Source organism: Emys orbicularis, chromosome 1, assembly GCF_028017835.1.
Source record: "Emys orbicularis isolate rEmyOrb1 chromosome 1, rEmyOrb1.hap1, whole genome shotgun sequence".
Classification (NCBI taxonomy): domain Eukaryota; kingdom Metazoa; phylum Chordata; order Testudines; family Emydidae; genus Emys; species Emys orbicularis.
The window spans coordinates 69,061,851-69,083,629 of NC_088683.1; positions in this window are offsets into that span (position 1 = coordinate 69,061,851).

Consider the following 21,779-nt stretch of genomic DNA (forward strand, 5'->3'; position numbering starts at 1 on the left):
GCACTTAAAAGCAAAGCAATGAATAGTTAACAACACTGGACCTCTTACACTGGCCACATGACAAACACACACACTGGTCCCAGTTTAACAAGGTATGTAAGCACATGAGTCATCCACTGAGGTCAGGGGAAGAGGAGAGGGACTCCCAGCACTCCTGCAAACCCCAGCTAGCAGATGTTCCCTCGGAGACCGTTACCATCTGGCATTTAGCTCTCCACTTGAGCTGGGGCGTAACAGGCAAGAGAAATCAGGGAGCTGTAATCACTGCCTGATGGCTCCCTCCTCTTCTCTGCTGTGACAAGTGCAGTCCTGATGCACCAGAAAATCTGGCCCAGAATATCTTCCCTGCCTTCTCTCCTTTTTAAAAAATTTTTGTTCTTAAATGACACAGTCAAATTCATCAACATCTCTCTGAATTCTTTAGTTCTATTCCACACACTTTTGAAGTAGTTCTGAAATTGTGTAAACCTGAATATGCTGTTACTACAAGACCTTTCAGTTTGAAAAGGATATTTCAGCATGATGTGGTATATCCGGGCCTGTATCCTACAAGCTTTACTACTTAGGAGAACTTAAAATGTCACTTCAAAACTTCCTATGCTGCTGCTGATGCCAAAATGCCATATTATTGCTGCTCAGCCCCATGCTAATGTGTACAGATTTTCCCCATAACATTTGCTTGCAGTATTGATAATTTTTGTTAAAATTTTACACAGCAAGGATTATCCTTAGAACAATCATACATTAATGTATCAATATCTCTAGCTGGTACATGCGAATATGCAAAGACAAAATTTTCATGCCAGTAGGTGTCACTAATACACTTTTTAAAACTTGGTTTGATGACAAGATATAATTTTGTGTTAATATCTGTTGGTTAAGTGCACTTTCTGCTCCAAGAATATCCTGTGCTGATAAACTAAAACATTTCTGGTTTTCTGAACTGGTAAATTATTTCATATATTTCATTTTGTTCTGCTCTAAAATGAAAGGGCAACCACAGATCATAATAAATCACAGGGAAGGATGTGTTGAAAATACTAGATCCTGATCTTGCTCCATAATTAGAGAAATGCCCAAGAAAAACAAACAAACAAAAACTAACAACCACCCCCTTTCCAGGTTTCATGGGAGTAAAAATACCTTAAAAGTATGCTCAGTGGGAATCAGTTCAGTGGGGTCTTCTGGAATGTGCACACAACCAGAAACAATAGCTCTGAGAGGTGTGAATGTCTCCATTGTTCTCAATGGGATGTTAATGATAAAGCCTTAAGATGACATTTAAAGTGTTAACATTGTAAATTATTTTAATGAGGATCATTTTAATAGAAACCTCCAGCCTATTTCCTTACCCCACATTTCCAATCTGCTACTGCCCGAGCTGCAAAAAGCACCCAGCTGCCCATCCCTCCAGTTTTCTCCTGCCCAAACCTCCTGTTTCCCTCTTGACAACTTATACAATGCAGTTGTGATGAGCAGGAGGGGGTCTGCAAGGGCTTGTGGGATCCCTTCATTAAAAGCAGGTGGTTTTTCAGATCCAGGAAGGAGAATTTTGGCTTTCATTTAAAATAAAAAGTGAGTCTTTAGGCCTTCTAATTGCACAGAGAATATAAATTGATGTACAGTAATTTCTAGGGTAGAAAGGAATGAACAGCTTGTTTCATCTCTGAAGATCCTCTCCTCTCTTCTCCCCTCCCCCATTTCACTGACATAAAATGAAAGAGGTAAGTATAAGTGGCTGAATAATCTTGTTGGGGTTGGTTGGGAGCCCTGAGCCAGCAGTACCGCCTAATGGTGATATTCTGGGGCGTAATGCCTGCTGGCGAGAGTCCAAGGAGCCGCTTTGCCTAGCAGCACTATCAGGATAGAGTTGCCTCATGGCAAGCATGGGGAGGTTAGGGGATCCCAGGCCTGCCCTACTCCACTGGTTTCCAACCCAGGGCCCTTCAAAAGAAGGAACGTTGACACAGGGTTCAGGTCCCAATACCCCCAAGCGCGTTCCCTGGGTCACTCCAGCATCATCCCCAGGGTTGGACATGTGGAGTTTCTTTTGTGTCTCTTCTGCTCCGTCTCCAGCAGCTCCTCTGCTGGCAACAGCAAGTTGTCCCTTTCAGTTCCCGTGGTCAGCTGGCTTCCTGCGGTGCAACTAGGAGGCTTGACCCTAGTGGCTTGGAGTCACGGCGGCTCCCCAGCAAGAGACTGCTGCACACAACCGCTCTCCTCAGTCAGCTCACACTAAGCCGAGCTGCTGCTCATCTTTGAATGCTCCCTCCACTGGGAGCATGCCCAGCTGGGGTGAGGGGGCATTGCCTCTTGGGCCAAGAACTGCTCTTTAACCTCTACTTTGCCTTTGATATACCCCGTCACACACCCTTCCCCTTGGGTTAGGACCTGGCAGTTGTTTTTCCCCCTGTTCCCTTCCGCTCGTGAGATGAAATCAGCGTTAGCGTGTGCCTTCCCTGGGCAGTGGAGTTCTTGAAAGTCATATGGCTGAAGGGAAAGATACCACCACATGATCTAGGCGTTGGTGTCTTTCATTGAATTAAACCATCGGAGAGGAGCCTGGCCTGTAATGAGCTGAAAGGGATTCCCTAGCAGATAATATCATAGAGCTTCCACTGCCCACTTCACCACCAGCGCGTCCTTCTCAATTGTCAAGTACTTGGGCTCCCAAGGGAACAGTTTTCTGCTCAGATATAGCACTGAGTGTTTCTCGCTCTCCACCTCCTGGGATAGTACGGCCCTGAGGTCAACTTTGGAGGCATCCGTCTGTAGGATGAATGTCTTTGCAGAATTAGAGTGAAAGAGGCCCAGCCCCCCAACTTAGTCGGGCTTTCCGTCCATGGTTTGGTACCTTTTATGAGGGTCTGTGTGTGTGCAGGGGGGTCCCCTAGCAGAGCAGAGACCGGCACAAAGTGCCTATAATAGTCCACTAGCCCAAGAAACTGCTGCATTTGTTTCTTGGACAAGGGGGCTGGGCAGTCACTCAATGCTTGTATCTTGTCCACCAGGGGCTGTAGCTGGCCCCACTCCATGGTATACCTAAGGTACACTGCCTCCCTTTGTCCCAAGCGCCATTTGGCCAGATTCCCAGTTAATCCCGCATCCTCGAGGGTTCGGATAACTGCGGTGAGACGGCGCAGGTGGTCCCCCCATCTGGTGCAGTAGAGAACTATTGTCGATGTAAGCATAGGCGCCGACTCCGTGAGTGCTCTGGGGCTGGAGCACCCATGGGAAAAAATTAGTGGGTGCTCTGCACCCACTGGCAGCCAAGCTCCCCTCACCCCCCGGGGGCAGGGATTTGGGGAAGGAGTTGGAATGGGGGCAGGGCCTCATGGAAGGGGTGGGTCTGGGGTCAGAGGTGGGGTCGAGCACCCAGGGGAAAGAGGGGAAGTTGGCGCCTGTGGATGTAAGTGGCAGCATACTGGTCATGGGGTCGTAGCAGTTGATCCATTAGCCCAATGGCATGGTGACAAACTGATACAGGCCAGAGGGTGCAGAAAAGGCCATTTTCTCCCTGAATGTTCTGGTAAGGAGGATTTGCCAATACCCTTTTGTCAGTTCCACAGTGGAAATACATTCTGTGTTCCCTAGCCTCTCCAATAGTTCATCCACCCAGGGTCTGGGGAAGGCCTTGCAGTGGGCTATGGTGTTGCCTTTTCTGAAATTGATGCAAAACCTCATTGACCCATCTGGTTTTGGTACTAAGACTATGGGGCTCCTAAATTCACTCTGTGATTCTTCCACAACCCCCTGCAAAACCTGGCCTCAGGTTCCTCATAGATCTTCCTGGGCGAGGGTCGATGCTGGTCCTGTGCTTCTGTCCTGGCATGGTGGCTGTGATGGACTTCCCCGGGGTGCAACCTGGAACTGGGGTACCTCTGGCATACCCACCTGCGCCCGCCTCTCACATTGTGAGGTTGTGACAAGCTGCAGCCTGCTCCTGGTCCTGCACTCAGAAAAATATTTACACAGGCAGAGACACACCCAGCTGCAATTACATGAAGGCATCTCCTCAGCCACTCATCAACTAACAATAGCGATACTCCAACTAGCTCACCCGCCTAGGACCCCAGCACTATACCATCTTGCCCTGGTCAAAAGCCTGACCAGTATAGGTTTGTTACTCAGTCCCCCCACCCCCACCCCCAAGTGGAGAGGGCAAGGCACCAATTTTTGTTTCTGAGCAGATTCCCCAAGCACTTCTAGCAAAACACACTCTTTTAGGTAAAAAATATAAAACAAATGTATTAACTACAGAAAGATTTTAAGTAATTATAAGTAATGATTACCTAAGAAATAAAACAAAACTGCAAACTAAGCTTTAGAAACTAGATAGGATTTGAATCAAGCAGTGTCTCACCCTGCGATCTAGTACAAGCAGGTTACAGCTTTTGCATACACAGACAGAAATTCTTCTGTCCCACCTGGGACCCCCTTTCCCAGTTCAGTCTTTGTTCCTAAGGTGTTTCCAGTTGTTGTGTTATGGGGGGGGGGGGTGAGGCCCAGTGATGATGTCACTTCCCCCTTTTATAGCTTCTTCCATGTGGAGGGAACTTCATTGACCCAAACAAAGCCTCCAGCAGTTTGTGGAAAAGCACAGGCAGCAAAATGGATCCAATATCACATGATTTAGTCACATGCACTTGCATGCTTCAATGAGTCATGGCAGCCGTTACCCATATTTTGACTGAAGCATCCACAGGAAAGCTTATCTGGTGAGGATGAGCTTTTCCCATGGCTCATTGTTTTCGCTGATGGGCCATTACCTTGGGTAGCCCCTTCACAATGTGCTGGCTAGACTGGATGTAAACTACTTTGTGGGTGCAAACACATTTGAAATATAGATGCGTAGTCAATATGCACAACTCCAGATACAAAAATGATACATGGATACAAATAGGATAATCACAATCATATTCAGCAAACCATAACTTTTTCATTGGCACCTCACGTGACATATTTTGTACAAGATGCATCATAATTATAACCATATCATAATCATATCACTATGGGGTGCAGTGACAATGTGGTGGTAGGTCAAGTTCATCTTCCCTGGTGTGCTGAGAATACTGTGGGGAAGGCCTGGGACAGTTGTTGTTCTGGACTAAATTCTTTTGCCATCCAGGCTGATGGCTTTTGTAGTCCACTGCCCCTCTCCCACTCCAGATTTTCTCAAAGGGACCTTGCCACTGGGCCAAGAACTTTGATTCCGAAGACAGGAGCAAGAACAACACTCGGACTCCTGGTTTGAATGTCGACAGTTGGGCCCTCTGATTGTATAGGCTCAGGGGCGGCCCTAGCCTAGCTGCCAGCAACTGGTTCCCTAGGTGAACCATGCAATCGACGCCCCACCTCCAAACCCCAAGGGCAGATCTAGGCTGAGGTTTTTGGTAAACTGGGAAACATTTTGCCCCTTTTTTCCTTTGAATGTTTTTAAGTGTTTTTTTTTTTAAACAGAGGCTTAATTATTCGGTTGGTTCGGCCGTCCGTCCGTCTGTCCAACCAATGTTTCTGAGATCAGATAAAATAGAGACACGAAATTTTCAGAATAGATTTGTACACGACAGCTAGGTGATATTTCAGTCCGATTTCAAATAAAAATGCATTAAAAATGTTAATTATAATTTTTATTACAAATCCCAAATCATCCATTATGCTATCCTGCTTTAACTGTCATTACTACCACATCCAATATAGAAAGAAATAAGAAAACTTTTCAATGAACTTTAACCTGTATTTACAAAACACTCCGAATAAAAAACACTCGGTGCTCTTAAAACATGACTTTTCTTGCTTTAAGTTTTGAAAATTCAGTCACTAGTTCTTTTAGATCCAGTTTTCCAGCTATTTCATACTCTATTGACATTGTGGCAAGTCCAAGTCTCTCTTGCACCATTGTTGAACACAGATATGTTTTTATCAATTTTAACTTTGAGAAGCTACGTTCCCCACTAGCTACGGAAACTGGCAAAGTTAAAAGAATGCGTAGAGCTATAAAAATGTTTGGAAAACTGTCCATGAGTTTCAGAGTGGTAGCCGTGTTAGTCTGTATCCGCAAAAAGAACAGGAGTACATGTGGCACCTTAGAGACTAACAAATTTATTTGAGCCTAAGCTTTCGTGGGCTACAGCCCACTTCATCAGATGCATAGAATGGAACATATAATAAGAAGATATATATACATACAGAGAACATGAAAAAGTGGAAGTAGCCATACCAACTGTAAGAGGCTAATTAATTAAGAAGAGCTGATATAAGAGCTGTGTGAATTACTTAGGATCCTGGCCCTCAAGATGTCGGTATAGCATCCACAAACCAATGGGCTGGTGGAGCATTTCAACAGCACCCTGAAATCCATGTTAAAAAAATTTGTCGGCAATGACCCGCAACACTGGGACAGGCTGCTACCAGCCTTGTTATTTGCCATACAGGAAGTTCCTCAAGCCTCTATGGGATTTTAGGGGATGAGAGCTAAGGAAGCATTGTTCTAAGTCAGCCATAAAAATGTTAGCATACTGTGGGGCCATGCGGGTACCAATAGCAGTGCCGCTGACTTGAAGGTATATATTGTCCCCAAATGTGAAATAGTTGTGGGTGAGGACAAAGTCACAAAGTTCAGCCATCAGGTTTGCCGTGACATCAGGGATACTGTTCCTGATAGCTTGTAGTCCATCTTTGTGTGGAATGTTGGTGTAAAGGGCTTCTACATCCATAGTGGCCAGGATGGTGTTTTCTGGAAGATCACCCATGGATTGTAGTTTCCTCAGGAAGTCAGTGGTGTCTCGAAGATAGCTGGGAGTGCTGGTAGCATAGGGCCTGAGGTGGGAGTCCACATAGCCAGACAATCCTGCTGTTAGGGTGCCAATGCCTGAGATGATGGGGCGTCCAGGATTTCCAGGTTTATGGATCTTGGGTAGCAAATAGAATACCCCTGGTCAGGGTTCTAGGAATGTGTCTGTACAGATCTGTTCCTGTGCTTTTTAGGGAGTTTCTTGAGCAAATGGTGTAGTTTCTTTTGGTAATCCTCAGTGGGATCAGAGGATAATGGCTTGTAGAATGTGGAGTTAGGACACAAATCTGACATCAGGAATCATGACATTCAAAAACCAGTAGGAGAACACTTCAACCTCTCTGGTCACTCAGTTACACCAGGTTAAAGATGGATTCCTGTTCAGGTGACATGATCACATGTCACTGCAAGACTTCATTACCCACTTGCCAGCACACACATATACAGGAAGACTCACAGGTAAAACACAGCCATCTACAGACAATGGTCCTGGTTAATGGGAGCCATCAAGATTCCAAACCACCATTAATGGCCCACACTTTGCATAATTACAATAGGCCCTCAGAGTTATATTTTATATTTCTAGTTTTAGATACAAGAGTGGTACATTTATACAAATAGGATGATCACACTCAGTAGATTATAAGCTTTGTAATGATACCTTACAAGAGACCTTTTGCATGAAGCATATCCCAGTTACATTATATTCACTTATTATCATATTTTTATAAAACCATATAGACTGCACGTCACAGCGTGCACCCCAGAGTAAGAACCACTGCACTAAACTGATAAGATCTGCATTTTAATTTAATTTTAAATGAAGATTCTTAAACATTTTAAAAACCTTGTTTACGTTACATACAACAATAGTTTAGTTATATAATATAGACTTATAGAGAGAGACCTTCTAAAAACGTAAAAATGTATTACTGGCACGCGAAACCTTAAATTAGAGTGAATAAATGAAGACTCGGCACACCACTTCTGAAAGGTTGCCAACCCCTGCTCTATTGACATTGTGGCAAGTCCAACAAGTCTCTCTTGCACCATTGTTGAACGCAGATATGTTTTTATCAATTTTAACTTTGAGAAGCTATGTTCCCCACTAGCTACGGAAACTGGCAAAGTTAAAAGAATGCGTAGAGCTATAAAAATGTTTGGAAAACTGTCTGTGAGTTTATTTTCACAAACAAACTTCAGTACTTCTTCAGGAGTGGAATGTTTCTTAAGTCGTCTTGAAAAAACCTGAAGCTCACTACACAAATCCATAGCATCAATGTCGTCTGAATTTTCATGAGTCAATGCCGACTCCAGTTTTATACAAAATTCTCTTATCTGTTTTCTTTTGCAAGCTGTGTATATCATATAGAAAGCCAAATACTGACTCTAGCTGCTGCATCTGTTGAAATCTTTTGTCAACCGAGTGAACAGCGGTATCAAGGACTGCGAAGTAGAAATTTACTTTGAACCTTTGTTTTCGGTTCTGAATAGGTGTGTCTCGTCGTTCAACGAAAACCGCTGTTTCTTTTGCCGAATGCAAACTGGCTCTGGTTCAAATTCTGTCGGAAAGTCTATTTCTTCTTCAGCAAGCTCGAGAGAATCTACCAGAGTTCTTTCGAACCCTTCATCACTTCTGAATTGCTCCAGAATATTTTTAGTTTGCTGCAGTTTTTGAATAGCAGAATGTATGTTCAAGTTCTTTTCCTGAAGCTGCTTACTAATTAGGCTAATCTCGAAAAGGATATTATACCACAAAATGAGTGAAGTCACAGATTTGAACTTGGAAAGGGCATTTGCAAGAGCTTCTGCATCTGAACGTGCCGTATTGCCAGATGATCCAGTAAAGGTAGTTTCATCAGAAATTTCAATTAGAGCATCATAAATGTTTCCAAGTTCATAGCGAAGAGGCTTCAAAGCATCAATGCAACTCTCCTATCTTGTCTGACTAAGTGGTTTCACAGTTAAAGAATTCACATGGCAAGTCAGAATCTCCCAACGGCGAGTTGAGCCTGAGAAAAACATATAAACACGTTGCACCAGGTCAAAGAAACTGCTTGCCTCCAAACAGCATCTAGCGGCATCATTGACAACCAAATTCAGAGAATGCGCACTGCAAGGAACGAAAAAGGCCCTAGGATTGATTTCCATCATTCTCCTTTGCACACCATTGTCTTTACCCTTCATATTACTCCCATTATCATAGCCTTGGCCACGTAAGTTTTCAACAGATAATGACATTGTTTCAAGCTCTTGTAGAATAGTTTCAGTCATAAATGCTCCAGTCGTCTCCTTCAGTGGTATGAAACCCAAAAAATGTTCCTTTATGAGCACTTCAACATTATCTTCATCTGCAGACTTTTCCATATCCACAAAATGAATGATCATCATAATTTGTTCAACATGACTCACATCTGGTGTACAGTCCAGTATTATTGAAAAGTATTTTGCAGAATGGGCAGCTTCTACAATTTTCTTTTTAATGGCATTTTCTAGGATTTGAATCAGTTCATTTTGCATATTTTTTCCTAAGTAATGAACCTGTCTTTCATGATCAGTTATTTTACGTAGATGCGCCTTCATGACTGGATCATACAAAGCTAGGTATTCAACAAATTTTAAAAAGTTTCCATTACCTGGAGTGTATAATTTTTCATTTCTACCGCGGCCGCGGAATGCTAAATTGCTCTCACTAAAGCAATCAGATGCTCTAATATTTGTTGCCAATATTCTTCTTTTTCCTTGATCACACGTACATTTTCTTCATAGATAGTTTTTCCTTTTTTCAATCGTAATTCAAGTTCTTTCCAATTTTGAAAACATTCCAAATGTTCTGTACCTCTTTCATGTGAAGAGAGAATTGAAGATACGTTTTTCCAGTCCTTTGAACCATTTTCAGTAAGTGATATACCAATTGCTTGATTTCTAAACAACTTGCAGCAAAAGCAAAACACAGAGTCCTTCGACACTGAATATTGTAACCAGTTTCGATGAACTTGTTCGGGTCCATGTTCCATGAGAATTTGCTGCACACTGTCATCATATCTGGGCCATGAAGCTGGGTCCCCATACTGTAACTTGTTTGTAACTTCCTCATCCTTTCTTTCTTCGACTTCATTTACTTCAATTTCTGAATGTATCTCTGAAGGCGAATACATTTTCTCCACTTCCATATCAGTCTGATGCTGTGAGCTGCCTTCATCTAGAAGTAAGTTTCCATCATCTTGAGTTTCCAAACTGCTTCCATGCAGATGTGAGCTAACCTCCTCTCCAAGTTAAATTCCTTCATCTGGATGCTGTGAACTGCTTCCATCTTTATTTGGATTAAAGAGAAGATATTTCAGGAAGGATCCCTGCTGTTTTGCTTGATCCTTTTCCTTCTCAGCCTTTCGTTTACGATACTCACCTCCTGAGGGTTTTCTTTTTCCTCTTTCTGCCATGGGGCACTTGAATATTGTTATGTACTGTGCTTCTGACTGCAAGCATTATAGCGTTAAGGATGGCTGACACACCACATCGTTGATGATTTAAACCACATTTCAGCCATCCCAGCACATCTTTTCACTGCTTAAAGGTTCAATGGTTAGTAACATACACTCACTTACCTATTAAAACAGTTAGTTACAGCGTTTACACGGAAACAAAATGACCTTTTTCGCTGTTATAACCCGACACTGGCTGTTTAGAAAGTAATCCCCTTCCTCGCGGTTACCCGCTTGGAGTGTGACGTCATCACTTTCGTAGTCTATTAAGTGTTAACGCTGTTACTTTTCTTTTATGGACCTTATTTATTACATGTGAACCAGTTATAACAAAAAAAAGTTCATAATTATACAGCCCGATAATAACGTTAAGGTTTAATAACGCTTAAAGATACTCACATTTTGGATTTATAATGCTGAAAGACGTTATTCTTTATTCTTTGGCACCAAAAAAACAATTTTCCACAGTATTCGCTCGATTCTTAACCATCTACCTGCGACGTGTGTTAAAAGGACCTTTGGACATGTATCAACTCGCGATATCTCCGCTCTACATGAATTTCTGGCTATGCGACCTTGATGTATATTCGAGTTAGGTGTCACTAGCCTTGCAGCTCTTGCTGCTGGCGGATGTGTTTCATTGTGGCTGAGTTATTGCTTATCAAAATTGCAGAGTGGGTCATCTTGACCCTACGTCACAAATTGAAAAAAAAATCGCTAAAATATTATTTATTTTTGCAGTAAATAAAAGATTTGACATATTAATAAATTCTCTGAAATGTAGAGAAATTAATTATAATTCATATTCCCTCCATACGCGCACAGGAATTGAAATAATGACATCTTCGTTATTTTATTTGTATTTTTTTCCCACTTTTTCATTTTTTTAATTTCTTTTTTATTTGATTTTTTCCCCTCAAATTTGGTGCCCCATTTAACTTGGCACCCTAGGTGACCACCTAATTTGCCTATATGGACGGGCCACCCCTGTACAGGTTCCTGGGTTTGTTGGTCTCTCAGCAGGTTCTGTCTGGTGAACACTCCTCTCCCCCACTCCCCCCCGCATCATCTTAAGTCATTCCCACAACTACAGCACATATGGTACTGAGTCCATGACCCAGGACTCTTGCTCTCCCATGTCTCCCAGAAAAGGTCCAAAATTCCCCTCGGCTGCCTCCCATACAGAAGCTCAAAGGGGTAAAATCCCATAGAGGCTTGAGGAACTTCCTGTATGGCAAATAACAAGGCTGGTAGCAGCCTGTCCCAGTGTCGCGGGTCATTGCCAACAAATTTTTTTAACATGGATTTCAGGGTGCTGTTGAAATGCTCCACCAGCCCATTGGTTTGTGGATGCTATACCGACATCTTGAGGGCCAGGATCTTAAGTAATTCACACAGCTCTTATATCAGCTTTGAATCTTTGATGAGAAATTGGACCCCCTGTCCAACAGAATTTCTTTTGGGATCCCAACCCTGGCAAAGACCTTCATGAGCTTGCCTGCTATGGTGGGCGCTTTCATCATACCCAGTGGAATGGCCTCAGGATACCAGGTGACGTAGTCTACAATCACCAGTATGTACTGGAACCTGGATGCACTTTTCTGCAGGGGTTCCACCAGATCTGTCCCTATCTGCTCAAACAGTACTCCCACTGCAGGGATCAGGATGTGGTCCTTTGGCACCACTTTGTGTCCTGTGAGTTGACACTCATGGGATGAGGCACAAAACTCACACATTTCTTGGTGGATGCATGACCAAAAAAAGGACTATCCATTGTAGAGTGTTCTCTTGCCCCAGGTGTCCGGTGCAGCACTGCGTGGGCCAGCAAAGTAGCTTCCGTAGAAATCTCTTAGGCACAAGTAGCTGATGCCATGTTTCTTGGATTTTGGGGTCTCTCACTATCCAGTACAGACGCTTGTTCTGAACTTCAAAGTGAGGCCCCTCTGGTGTCCATGGGCCTCCTTTCCCTTCTCCTTCAGGGGTGACTATTTGTTCCCAAGCATAGCTCAGGGTCTGGTCTTCCCGTTGCTCCCACACAAAGTCCCCGTCTTCCATCAATCAGTCATTGTCCATCTCGTTTAAAGCCCCCTTAGTCACAGGTTGGATCACTGGCACCTCTGCCGGGTTTGAGAGGCCCTCTTTCTACTTCCTCTGTCTCATCTTGATCCATGAGCCTCCTCACTTTTGGGCGTGGGTTGGTCGCCAAAGGGTGTTTGCTGCTCCCCAGGAGCTCCCCAAATCACCTCCAGTCCCATCCCAGGGCTACCAGGCTTCTCAGGACAAATTTTTTGGTGTCCTTAGAGTGAGGCCACCAACTCTTACAGGTGGCTGCACTCATATTTTTCCCTAAAATACTTGATTAGCTTTAGGAAAAACAAATAAATATGCACATATACACATCCAAATCATTGTAATTTATTTATTGCTAGCTAGTAAGTCTGTTGTGAAAAGTGATATTAACAAACATACAAGTATCACTTTTCACAGCGGACTTACTCAGCCCTGGCAAGCCTGGGGACAAATTAAGCCCTGGATGAGGGGGTTGGGAGGCAGCGGGGTTAGGGGCGATGGGGTGGGTCGGAAGGTGGCTGAGGGGAGGCAGCAGGGCGTTGGAGCGTGAAGCCCTGTGGCTGGAGCCTGGGGTCTGCTGCCACACAGTTGGAGCCCAGGGTTGGAGCCCGAAGTCCTGTGGCAAGAGCCTGCTGTCCCACCCGCCCTGGGCTGAAGCCCAAAGCCTGAGCCCCACCACCCCTGGGAAGGTGGGGAACTCACTGGCTGTCTGCTCCTCCAACATTGTGCCCCATATGTCTCCAGAGGGGGACAGGGCCCAACCCTTGCTAGCAGCCCCAGTAACCAACACCAAGGTAGTGCATCCAGGAGCAACAGGGAGGAGCCACTACTTTGCCACTTCCCTCCCCCCACCGTGCCTGTGGCTGCAAGAAAAGTCCCTGGTTGCCGCATGCTGCACGGTGGCCGCATTTGAGAAACGCTGGGCCAAGGTGTCCACTAGGCCGACTGGGCATGTCGCCATATAGCCCTTCACTTCGAGGCATACCTTGGTTGCCAGGTAGGGTCACACATCCCTGTGGATACACTGGAGGTAGATGGGTGTCCCTGCCTTGTCGGAGGATTCTATGAGACTGGTCCAGATAATAGTCTGACTGCACCTGGAGTCTACCAGGCCCATTACCTGGGTACCATTGATCCTCACTGGGAGCAGAAGATTGCCCAGACCTCTCTTCCAAGCTTGGGGGCTTGCAGTCCATAGCTACAATCCATAAAAAGGCACTCTCACCTGAAATGCCCTTCTTGTCCACATTCAAAGTTGGTGTGTACCCCTCTCCCTGACGCTCTCGGACTCTCCTTCGTGATGCATCGGGGCTCAGGTTCCTCCCTCTGGCCAGGGGTATTTCCTGTGGCGTCGGTCTGACCCAGTGGTCCCGTCTCCTTTCCTAGCCCAGCAGCCTCCAGGATTTGGGGGCTTACTTCCAGGGTTTCTGGATCTCAGTGCTCGAGTTATCAGGTCTTCCATGTAAGTGCCAGGCCATGTAATCTTCCATGAGTGTCACCGCATCCAACAGTGTCAATAGCTGATGGCACTTCACCCACTCCCTTCCCCCGGTGGGGAGAATCTGGGTGAATTGTTCTATCATTATCATCTCTGCCACTTGTACCTCCGTCTCTTTCTCTGGGTTCAGCCAGCACCAGCAATGGTCCCATAGATGTTGGGTCACCACTCATGGCTGGGGTCTGGGAGGGTACTCCTGTTGAAACCTCTGTCTGTATGTCTTGGAGTTGATTCCCAGTTGGTCGACTATGACCTCCTTCACTCTGGCATAGTCTAGCATGTCCACGGGGTCCAGGCTTCGGTATGCTGCTTGCATGGAGCCAGTCAAGTATAGGGCCACCAAGGTAGCCCAATGCTCTGTTGGTCAGCATGCCACATTGGCTACCCATTCAAAGGTAACCAAGAAGGCCTAAGGGTCATTCCCGGGGCCCCCTTCGTAAGCTTTATGGATAGTCCTGCAGGGAAGTTGTCTCTGCCTGGCCCAAGCACTGTGGTATTAGATGCCCTGTGGGCTTTATTAGTGCTGCCAGCTGTAGGACCAGATGCTCCTGTTGTGCCTGGTGCTGGACTGCCAGTTCTCATATCTGCAACTGCTGCTGTTCTTGCTTCTGCTGGACTGCAATCTGCTGCAGCATCTGCTCCTGTTGCAGCTGATGTTGGACCGCCTGCTGTTGCTTGCTCTCCAACACCCACTTTAACAGTTTTTATGTATCCATGATTCCTTGTCTTTATAATATTCTTAGCTCCCTGTTGGTCCTTTTAACAGAACCTGGTCATTGCCTGCATTCTTCACCATATATCAGGGGTTGGCTGAATGCCCTGGGCTGGCAGTACAGTCTAATGGCGATAATGCCTGCTTGCGAGAGTTAAAAGGGGCTGATTCACCTAGCAGCAATATCGGGGGTAGTGTCACCTAGCAGTGAGAGTACAAGGGGCCACTTTGCCTAGCAGCACTATCAGGGGTAGAGTCACCTAGCGGAGAGCATGGGGAGGGGAACCTGGGCCCTCCCTGCTCCGACCCAGGGCCCTTCAAAACAAGGTATCCTGTCACTGGGTTCAGTTCCTAATATCACCCAAGCACATTTCCTGGGTCACTTCCTACTCTTGTCCCAGTCACTCTGGCATCATCCCTGGGGTTGGAAGTGGGGTTCTTTTTGTGTCCCTTCTGCTCTGTCTCCAGCCACTCCTCTGATGGCAACAGCAAGTTATTCTTTTCAGTTCCCACGGTCGTCTGGCTTCCCACGGTGCAACTAGGAGGCTTGACCTGGTGACTTGGAGTCCCAGAGGCTTCCTGGCAGGAGGCTGCTGCACACAACTGCTCTCCTCAGTCAGCTTAGACTGAACTGAGCTGCTCCTCTTTGAATGCTCCCTCCAACGGGAGCATGCCCAGCAGAGGTGAAGGGGGTGTGGCCTCTTGTACCCAGAACTGCTCATTAAACTCTGCTTTGCCAGGGAGAGATTGATATACTCTGTCACAATCATCTTGCTATTTCTTCCCAAAATCCTTACACCAGCCCTGCTGGTGTGCTCATAATGAAGATAACTCAGTAACCCAGAAGGGCATTTATTTCATTTGTCCCCCTCCAGAATGATACAGCTGCTTGTTAAAGTGTTGCGCCCCCTTTGAAGTTAGGAACAAACCAGCAGCTTGATGATGCTCACTCAGGAAGCTCTTACACCTAATGTTGGGTGACATTTTTCAGCCAAAACTTTTTTCGGGGAAAGATGCTGATTCCGTGACCCCAAAGTGTTTTGTGAATTTGTGTTAATTTTGCCAAATTGTTCATTTGGAATAAAACCCCAAAAACATCCAAAAAACTCTAAATGTTCCATTTTGACATTTTCAAAAGGCAACTTTTTGATTTTTCGGTTTGCAATCACTTTTTGTTTCAAAATTTCCTTTATTCTTATTTTAAAAATTCAAGAACATTTAAAAATGGTTGAAATCAAAACAAAACATTTTGTTCAATCCAAAATGAATTTTGTTTTACTTTTCAGTTTGCTGAAATTTTTTCATTTTCTCTATGCCCCCAAACCAGCTTTTTTTCTACTTTTCAAAATTGGCAACAAACCAAAAAATCCATTATTTGCCTTGCACTAGCTACACCCCAAGTGCCTGGCTACGGCTGTGAGCGCTGCTCAGGGGAATTCCCCAATGCATCCTCCAGCATTTTGCTAAAGCCTTGCATCCCCCAATCCTTGCTGGCCATTCCCCAATATATGAGGATGGGAGGAAACCTACTGCTGCTGCACAACATGGGAATCCAGAAACCTTCCCCTCTCCCATCTGATGCCTTCTCTAAAACTCCCTCAATAAAATCTTGGGAGAAATGAACCATTCCCAGAAAGGATCTAAGAGCTGTGACATCTGTGGGAACTGGTAGTTTAAGAATCAGCTCCACACTCTGTTGATCAGGGGAATGCCCCTTCTGTCCCCAAATCACTCCAAAATAGTTTACTTGTTGGGACCATGATTGAGCCTTTCTTTAGATTTACTTTAAACCCAGCTTCCTGAATCTTTTGTAACACCCTGTCCAGTACTTCCGAATTCTCTTCCCTGGGGTCTGAGTGCAAACCAGGATGTCATCCACATAAGAAATCACACTGTCTCTTTCAGGCATTCTGTCTTTAACTGATCTATCTCCATACCTACTATCATCACTACCATTTGCTTACAGAGCTGCAGGAAGCTTCCAGAAACCATTACCATGCTCCTGTACAAAATCATTCAAGCTATTTCCCAAAATCATTTCCAACTTTTTTTTCTTTCCAGATATTCCCTTTCCTTCTAACGTATCTTCTTACCCAATCAGGCTGTCAGCCTGAGCCCTGAATCAGTAGCAGAATGTAATGATAAATCAACTCATGGGCTACGACATGGAAAATTACAGATTGCGATCCTGTTCCACCTTCCCTTTCCCCTATTGCAAACAAACAAACTTCTTGTATCAATTGTCCCCTCCTCTCCACCACTCTTGGCAACTGGCTCACCAGATCCATTACCCAGAGTTTTCAGAACCCAAAGCAGTGGTAACTTAATTTAACTTAACTGTTTCATTCCAGGTGGTATCAGGAATAAATCAATGGGAACACAGCGCTTCCGGCTAATGAAAGATTGATACAAGTAAGCATGCTCTTATCTAAAACTACTATTTATTAGATTTAAGTACACACAGACATAAGCAATGGGTTTAGAACATTCCAAATAGTTACCTAAACTCTGAGATGGTATTGAGTAATGAGCAGCAGGTCAGCAATGGTCAGGTGCCTCCCTGCCGGAGAATATGGTTTTGGGGAAAAGTCTCTCAGGATAGCTTCAGAGAACTGCTCCAAAGTATACTCCATTATCTAGTCTTTTTATAACTAATTTTTACAAAACTCATAGCTCATTGTGACCCCTACTGGGTCATCACTTCTCCTAACTTCAATCAACTACTTATTAACAAAACATTCCTAACAATCTTAGCCATAAGCTTCTACATCAAAAGCGCCCAGCTCAAGGTCTCCATCCACTTATTTTCTTTCAGTCTCATAATTTGTTGATGCTTTTCTCCCCTCCTCCCATCACGATAAATAGAAACTGCAAGCTTGCAGCTAGTATTCTCCAAAAGCCCTGCTTATGCAAATTAACCCTTAACTATGTGGTGTTCTATTTTATTAATTCATGGTGGCTGAATAAACATAATATTGCTGCAATTAGAATAATCAAATCCTGGAGTAACAAGACTCTAGGGTTACCATACATCCAGTTTTTCCCAGACATGTCCGGCTTTTCGGTAATCAAACCCCCGTCCGGGGGGAATTGCCAAAAAGCCGAACATGTCTGGGAAAAATACCGGCCGGGCACTTCCCCTCCCGGGCTCCAGCTGCTCTGCTCCTCCCCGACTCTTCGGCTCTGTTTAAGAGCCGAGCTGCCCGAGCACTCCGGCTTCGGGCAGCCCCCATGCCTCCGGACTCCAGCCGCCGGCCGGGCACTTCCCCTCCCGGGCTCCAGCTACTCTGCTCCGGCGGCTGGGGTCCGGAGACATGGGGGCTGCCCGAAGCCGGTAGCGCTCGGGCAGCTCGGCTCTTAAACAGAGCCGAAGAGTCGGGGAGGAGCAGAGCAGCTGGAGCCCGGGGGGGAAGTGCCCGGCCGGGGGCGCAGGGTCTGGGGGCTGCCCGGCAAACCGTGAAGCCGGTAGCGCTCGGGCAGCCCTTTTCGCGTGGCTGGGAGGGAGGAGGGGGAATGCGGGCGCTCAGGGGAGGGGGCGGGGACTTTGGGGAAGGGGCGGAGTTGGGGCGGGGAAGGGGCGGAGTTGGGGTGGGGAAGGGGTGGGGCCAGGGCCCCGTGGAGTGTCCTCTTTTTTTATTTTTTAAATATGGTAACCCTACACACCTCTCAATTCTCGGGTAATACAGCCACCGGAGACCCATTCCAACACCTAACCCCCCATGTCATGTAGAGAAGAGCCATCAACATTAAGAAACAAAGGGGACTCAATACCCAACCAACCATCAAAACAGAAGGGACATCACCCCTACCTACCACAATTGCTGCCTGTAGAAGCCACAGGCAGCCACCTGCCATCATTGCTACTTCTGCGAGAAGAGCTGCCACGTAGGGGAACCACCTCAAGGAGCCTTCTATGGTGGGTTTGGGGAAAACATGGTGACTCAAGATGTGCTGGGCCAGGAAAAGGGTGGTCTTGTGTCAACTAGGGTTGTTTGTTGGGGGAATGGCACACTTTTGAGGGAGCCCATTGTTAAAATATTGGCAGCACAGCCCTGCTCCTGAAGACCTAAGAAGAGTTAGCAGTGATAGTTTAAACTCGAGTCAGATTCCAGTGGGGGTGATTTCATTCTGGCTATCTACGTTCAGCTAGAAGGCGCAATGGACACAGAATTCTTCAATGCTGTGGTGCTTTGCAGTGTTTAAAGGTTTTCAGTGTCAGAGGTAGCTGCATTCAGCAGCGGGTGGAGTGTTCTCTGCTTACAGTTTTATAGCTAGTCTGGTGCTTTGGCTTTGGCTTTTTTGGAGAAAAACACTATATAAATGTCTATCACATACGAAGACTGAAAGATCATACTACAAATACCCCCCAAATCAACATTTAAAATGACAGGCTTGGGGTATTATCTTCACTAAATTGCCATGATTTACATTTTTTATACTTTCTGAAGTTAGGAATTCCTGAACAACATCGTTTAGGGCTCTCCCGTCTAGCCATACATTGTATGTTAAAGAACGCTCCAACTTTGGGCCAGATCCTCAGCAGATGTAAATTGGTGTAGCTCCATTGAAGTCATGGATTTGTTCCAGCTGAGGATCTGGCCCTTGCTCTTCTGCTTTGGGGCCGGCCTGGGAAAGATTGCACTACATAGCAATGCTGTACAGAACATGCACTGAGGCCCTGCTGACGGAGACTTGAGGAAAGGGAAAAGCATCTTGTACCAGCAATGCTTCTGGCTGCACTGGGGCTGATGGCTTCTGGTGAGAGCAACCTCCAGCCCAGCATAGATTTCAATGGGAGTTAGGCGCCTAAATACCTTTGAGCATCTGGGCCTAGGACTCCAATGTCTTTTGGATAGCAGGTAGATAAGAAAATGTGAAAGTAGGAAAAATCTTGTGGCTCCAAAAATGTCTTCAAGGATCCCCTCCTCTGCCCATCAAGGAAGAACCTGTGATTTATAATGGAGATAGTGCTGGACCTGGTATTACACTGGCACAAATGGGACTAGAGATATGTATTTACACCTCCCATTTTGTAAACTTCTGCAGTGCTTTGTTAAAATCTAACAGCTGACAGATGATTGAGGAAATGAAACAATGTATGTTTTTCTTTGAGTAACAGAAAACCACACATTTCTTTACAAGCAGCTAGAAATACTAATTCGGGATTTCCCAAAAGGGCTTTCTTCATAGTGCTGATCTCTTCCCTGCCTGTATTTGCACAATTCTCCTGATTAAGATAAAAATCAATACAGTAGTGTTCTGGGGTGGGTTTTTTTTCCTTAACGTATATAAATTGCATGTGTAGTAAGGTAAAAATCTAGGCCTGGAGCATTTTAGCTGTATTTGTTATGGAAAAACAGAGGTCCATAGCACATATAGTCCATGGCTCCCACTATCAAAGTATGTGAGCAGTGCTTGCCACCTCCATGAGGTAGGGAGCGAAGGTACACAGAGACCAAACAACAAAGGAAATCTGTGGCAGAAGAGGGAATTGGGTCCCCAAGCCAATGCCCTAACCACTGGGCCATCCTTGCTTTCATAATAATAAAGAACAGGGTGCGGGCTCTGGGAGGGAGTTTGGGTGCGGGAGGGTGTATGGGATGCAGGCTCTGGGAGGGAGATTGGGTGAGGAAGGGGTGTGGGGTCGGGCTCTCGGAGGGAGTTGGGGTGTGCGGTACAGGCTCTAGTCTGGGAAGGGGGTTGGGTTGCAGTAGGGGGTCGGCGCTTACCTCGGGCGGCTCCCAAAAGTGACCGGCACACCCCTCTGGCAGCGGCTCTTAGGCGGGGAGTCCAGGGGGTCTCCATGTGCCACTGCCCACAAACACCACCCCAGCGCTGGGGGCGGGGGCAGCGTGCGGAGACCCCCTGTCCCCCCGGAGCTAAAGGGCCATTCCGGCCGCTTCCAGGAGCAGTGTGCAGTGAGGGCGGGCAGGAAGCCTGCCTTATCTCTGCTGAGCTGCTGGCTGCGGTGGCTGGGGCCCCCCGAGGGCCCTTTTAAATCACCCAAGCCCCTGGGCAATTGCCCCCTTTACTGCACCCCACCCACCCCCCGTCAGCGGGCCTGGATAAACTCGGGAAATTCAGGGAAACTCACACACTGGAAAGTTTGGAAAGTCATCATTAAGGAGCACAAACTATATTCAACTCTGGGCTGTAGGCTAGCACACAGATGTACTCGGTAATCTAAATGTGATCTCTTGTCACATTATTTTACTACAGAGGGACACATATATATACACCTTCCCTCCTCCCCACCTCCAAGAAGAATGTTTGTTTTTGAACTTCTGTGCTTAAGGTGTCCAATTCATTTCAGGTTTTTCAGGTTTTTTTAGTGAAGATTTCCCTCTCCCTCAGGCCTCTCCTACCAGTTTTGAAGCTGACATTCCTGTGGTTGGGCGTTTTAGCTGGAGTGGCCCAAATCAGGCTTGGAATGGAAACTCAGTCACAACATTAACTACAGAGTTGCTATTGTCATTCTACAATGTTACAGGAACAGAAATCTCAGGGTCTGAGCTTGTTGTTTTTACAAAGACAAAATTCACATTCACACTGATTTTTTTAAATTTACAGATCAAAGGGGAAGTAACATGTCAGGGTCTGCAAAGTGCTATAGCGATTTTAGGTCTGCTGAGCAGGGCCTGTTGGTAGAAGTGTAGATAGCGCCAGGGCCCTAATTTAGCACACATCCCTGTAATAGAGGTGTTCTTCCACCACTGGAGAAAAAGATATAGTATAAACTGTTCTCTTAGGGTGTAGAAAGCCAGTCATTACTGAGATTTATTAGTGTAAGTTCCAAAATAGCATTTGCTCAGCATAATAATACCTAGCAATACCTATACAGAGCATATAGGCCACAAGAGCGGCATCATTATCCTCTTTCTGCATATGGGTAAACTGAGGCAGAGGTAAAGTAACTTGTTCAAGGTCACCCGGCAGGCCAGAGGCAAAGCTTGCACTACAATGTAGGGCTGCTGAATCCCAGTCCAGTGCTCTGTCCACTAGGGCACACTGCATCTCCAAAGACAGCAGAACTTACAGATGCCACAGTGAACTAGACAACTTTTTAACCCATCTACCAAAGTATTTGCAGTTTATCATTCAAAGCTGGGAGCTGCAGGGAGGGGCTGTTGCTTTAGATGCCCAGCATGGCAGGAGGAACAGCTGAGAGCTGAAGGGAAGTGCCACTGCTTTCCGGGAAGGGTGTGACTTGAGCTGTTTCCGGTT